We start from the raw sequence: 5,000 nt of genomic DNA on the forward strand, positions 1-5,000 counted from the left end.
CGCGGCTTCAGTATTGATCTCACAAACAGACACGCGCCCGCTGCCCCCCCGCCCCCCGATCTGCCACCGCCGCCGCCACCGCCGCTGCCGCCGCCGCCTCTGCTGCCGCTGCCGCTGCTGTTACCACCACCACCAGCCCCGCCGCTTCCTAGCTAGCTCTCTGCTGCCCAAAAGCTCCCAGCCAGGGAACTCCACCAGTCTATTTATCTGAGCCCCGGGAAAGCTCCGTGACGTAGCTGCCCATATATGGACAGACAAAGCCCAGCCGAAGGGGCGCGACGTCACAATGGAAGCTCCTCACAATGGAACATTAGAAAGCAGGAAGCGGGCCGCAGCCAACGTGCAGCACCCGCACCGCTCGCCGTTCTTTAAAAAAAGAGAGAAAAAGAGTCAGAAGATAAGAAAAGAGGAAAACGCGAGAGGAGGGGGTGGGGGGACGAAGCCGAAAGCAAAGCGCGCGGTGTGCGGCGCGGCGCCGTAGAAAAGCCAGTAACCCAACGAGTGTTCTGATTTGAGGTCTGCGTTAGGGAGACTGTGTTCAGGGGAAGCTGGGGTGGAGTTGTTTGCCACTGGCCTCCAACACTTCCAGCAGTTAGAGTGAATTCAATACACCTGGTGACAGGTCCCTTAGCAGCTTGGGACCTGTCGGGGAAAGGGGAAGGTGTACACTCCGACCTCTGCTCCCTATCCTCCACCCCCTATCCGGCACCTTACCCAAGACTTGGACGGACTGAGAGTGCTTCTCTTTCTTGTCTGGGGGGAGGGGGCTTGTTTCCAATTTGTCAGGCCTCCTTGGTCAAGTACCCCGGGAACTTTTGTGCCAACTTCACTCTGGTTCGCCGCCCACATCCCCTACCCCTCCCTGGGCTCCCGACACGGCTGTGACTCCCGGCTGAGCGCAATAGTCTCGGGATGTGGCGCAGATTAAGTTGAGCGGGAGGCGGGACCCTCACACTTTTAGGGTCGACGACGTGAGGTTTTAGTGGTGAAGCGATAGGAGTGTAGTTTAGCAGACAGAAAGCACGTGCATCAAATAATTCCCCAATAAATTTCCCAAGGGTTCTAAAGCAAACCCCTTTGGCCACAGGATGGCAGGAGGGCCCAGCAGGCCCGGGCACAGTAGCTGTCTACTGCAGCCTGCGAAGGGCTTGCCGCCGAGTTGCAGCAGGGAGACGTGGAAACACTAATCTCTAAGCCTCTCCTAGTCCCTACCCTCCCCTTGTCTCCCACAGGGCTGTCCTTAGTGTTCCTGAGGGCGCCCTGCAGTCAAGGGCGGCCAGGGTGCGGACCTGGAGAGCTGTCACCTCCCCGAGTGACAGCGTATCCCGGGGGTGGGTGATGTGTTCCCCGAGGCCTGCTTCTGAAGCTCGCACAGCCGGGCCAAGAGCGAGGGGGAGGAGAAGGAGGGAGCACGGAGGCGCGACCCCGAATCACACTGGCTTGGCGGGGGAGGATTCCCTCCTCAGTGGCCCCGTGGGCGCGGTGAATCCCGTGTCCCCCGCCGGAGAGTTGGGGTTGGGGGAATGTGCATCTCTTAGGGGGAGTGGGAATGTTGACAAGGAGGAAGAGAGGATCCCCGGGCCTCACGCCGTGGGAGGTCCGTGCGGGCCGGGGACGAGTGGGAGGAACTCCCGAGCTGCGCATCGTGGTGGGGGTGGATGACAACCTTGCTTCCCTCTCCTCCTCTCCACTCGGGGGAGAACGGAGGATGGGAAGGGCCCAACCTCCCCCGGATCTTCTCTAGTTCTTAGGAAAAGAGGGATTCCCGCCGCCCGTGACCCCCCTCTCTGCTACCCACGCCGCCTCTCGCGCCAGGCTCCCCATTCCTGTGCCCTGGAGGCATAGCGCCCCCGGGCTCTCCTCCGCCCGCGCGTCGCGGGGAGGCAGCGCGCAGCGGTCCCGGACTCCGGCCGGAATCAGGGCATGCAGCGCCTCCCGCCCCCGGCTCCATCCCTGGGGGGGAGCGGCCGGTCGGGGGGCGTGGGCGGCGGTGTGAGCCGGGCTGGATGCGGGAGGGGCCTCCGCGGCTGCAGGGAGGGTCGTGGGGCGGCGAGCCAAGCCGGGAAGAGCCATACAAGGAGCGGATCCGGTGACGCGCCGGCCGCGCCCCTTCTCTTTCTCTATTTGGCTGCAGATTCCGGTCCCTTGATTTGCATATTTTGGCATCCAGTGGAAAAGGAAAGAAGAACGGAACCCGCAGCCTTTAAAGGAACCGCACAGGCTGTAGCGTCACCTAGGGAGGCGGTTTGGGGGGCGTGAAAAATTAGCCATCGGCTCTGGCCTCTGGCCGTAGAGTCTGGCAATGGCAGCAGGGAGGGGAGCAGAGGACCGGCAAGCTTAGGGCCAGCCAGTCCCCAGCTCTGGCCTCTCTGCAGCGCTTCCTGCTGCGCGTGCACCGGGAGGCTGGCTGGAGGCGGCGGGAGGGGAGGGGTGTCTCGGCTGGTTCCTGCCCACAGCCAGAACTGGCCGCCAGGTTCTCAGCCCTGGACCAGCGGCAGGTCCAAGACTGACTGCAGTGCCTACATCTCCCCGCCAGAGGCAGAGATCAGCCTGCGGGGGTAGGGGGAAGGAAGTGACAGGCCTCTGGCCGCCCAGCTCAACTAGCCAGAACCCCAAATTGCACCCACTTTCCACCTGTCTGGCTCTCTAGGAGAGGATGCAGAGTGAGGAGGAGCTGGGAGCCCTGTTCCTGTTCCCTAGGGGCCTGCGGTGGAAGCATTTGGGATCCTTGAAGGTTTTCAGGGCACAAACGCTGGCTAGAGCACCTCCAGGAAACGGCCCAGATGGACTTGTTGCTCCTGGGGAGGAGCCTTAGCTGGGTCTACTGGCTCGCACTAGAGTCTTTTTGCCTGCTGGGGAAGACTGGAAAGGCCGGCAGTCTCCTCTCTACTGGTTCTTTGCACAGAATGGGAACTTTCAAATTAGAACTTTAATGGGACAAGGGAAACCTCTGGGTTTCTTTCTTAATCTGTTTTTCTTGTCGGTTGATTGAGATAACAGTACTGACCTCATAGGAAGAAGTAAATTGGAGAATTTTCATAGAATACTTATGCCAGACTTCTAGCAGGTGCTCAATAAACAGCAATTATTATGAAACTATTATTCTCCTCCACCCTGCCACATGATGGACACTCTCCTTGTGTGCCCAAGGGGTGACTTTAGATGATACAGCTAGTAAAAATGGCCTGATATTGAACACCACCCTTCTCCAGCATGTCATGTGCAAGAAAAGCTAATGTTTATTATTTACAGAGAAAAGGAAATTCCTATATGGGTACCTAATACATGTTGGACACTGTGCCAGATTAGTGATGTGTAATGCTCCCTTTCTGCAGGAGCCCAGACACAGATTAAGACCTCAACAGCTGGTGGTGTGGCAGGGACAATGAACAAAGAAATCACTGGATTATTCTGTAATACCTTTTTAGATGTTTTTAAATGTCTATTTGACTATGACTGCCAGGATGAGGTAGAGGATTCTGGGGCCTTTTCTCCTCTGTGGAGAAAAAAAGGCTACACACTTAGGCTCTCTCTGCCTGCTTTCTGCTCAAGTTGCAGTGCCAACAGATTCCTACTGTCACCCTGCATGATGGTAAGACAGACCATCAGGATTGTGGAGTAGCCTGGGATGTTTGGAGTGACTGCTGTGTAGAGTAGTACCATTTCCCAGTTGTTAAGACTAGAATTCAGCAGAGAAAAAAGTTTTTCTCCTCCCTTCCTTTCCTCACTCTCTGTGTATTTATTTCCCTTCTCCCTCCTGGAGTGGGGCTGAGGGTGTTTGTTTCAGTTTTATTGGCAGGCTCCAGTGAGATTGCCAAGGGCCTAATTACCTGAACTCTAAGCCCTGAACTTGTCAGGGAGCGAGTAGGCACTGGTTCGGGGTGTCCTCCCCTGTGCAACAGAGCCAAGGCTGCTCTCCCACGGATCCAGCTAGCCCCAGCATCAGCTCTCACAGGGACTGATGCTAAAGGCCAATGGATATCTTTGTCTTGGTGAGAATAAAGGAGATGTAGTCCTCAAAATCTACCGCAGAAAAACTCACAACTCTGTCTCATTCTTTTGTTCCAGTCGCCTCTGCCCTCTGAACTTTAACTGTACTTTTTAAAAATTAAACATAGCTAGTTCATTGCTGTCTTCTCAGAAAACAGCCCCCCATTCCCCATTAAAATGATTTCAACCTGGAATGTTAGCCATTGAACTCAGTTGCAAATGCTTAGGACTAGAGATGGCTCAGTGGTAAGGAATTTTTCTTTTATTTTTTATTTATTTTCCTTTAAAAAAATTATGGAACGCTTCACGAATTTGCGTGTCATCCTTGTGCGGGGGCCATGCTGATCTTCTCTGTATCGTTCCAATCTTAGCATATGTGTTGCCACAGCGAGCACAGTAAGGAACTTTTCTAGCCTGCTCAAGGACCCTGGGTTCCACCCATAGCAACTTCTTTTTTGGTGTGTATATTGTATGTATGTGTATGTGTTCATGTACATGTACACCCATGTGTGTGTGTGTGTGCATGTGGAGGCCAGACGTCCATGTTGGGTGTTGTCTTCAATTACTCTCTACATTATTATTATTATTTTATTTTGAGATAGGTTTCCCACTAAACCCGGAGCTCACTTGGGCAAGACTAGTTGGACAGTGAGCTCCAGGGGATTCTTCTGTTTCCGCCTCCTCAGTTCTAGGATTGCAGGTGTGTGTCATCATACCCAGCTTTTTACTTGGGTACTGGAGATCCAAACTCAGGTCCTCACTCTTGAATATCAAGCATTTTACTGACTGAGCCATCTCTCCCACCCCTTCTCTTTTTTGAGACAGGGTCTCATGGAGTCCAGGCTGACCTTGAACTCGTGGTGTAGCAGAGGCTGGCCTTGAACTCTTGCCTCCAGCTCTCAAGGACTGGGATTATAGGTGTGTGCCATCACATGAGCCTTGCTCTACCTTCAGCAACTTATAAAAAAATACTTATCGAGGGTAACTAATAAACGTGAAGATATTAAGAC

At 54.5% G+C, this 5,000-nt stretch overlaps 1 non-coding gene across 1 annotated transcript; it reads right to left on the reverse strand.

Annotated features, from left to right (window-relative positions):
- Positions 1-4,278: 4,278 nt before the first annotated feature.
- On the reverse strand, positions 4,279-4,385 carry LOC115067325. The gene has a single exon (XR_003846752.1). It is a non-coding gene; the product is annotated as a U6 spliceosomal RNA (small nuclear RNA).
- Between the last annotated feature and the right edge of the window lie 615 nt (positions 4,386-5,000).

This window comes from Nannospalax galili, unplaced genomic scaffold (genome assembly GCF_000622305.1).
Source record: "Nannospalax galili isolate Female #2095 unplaced genomic scaffold, S.galili_v1.0 scaffold291, whole genome shotgun sequence".
Lineage (NCBI taxonomy): Eukaryota > Metazoa > Chordata > Mammalia > Rodentia > Spalacidae > Nannospalax > Nannospalax galili.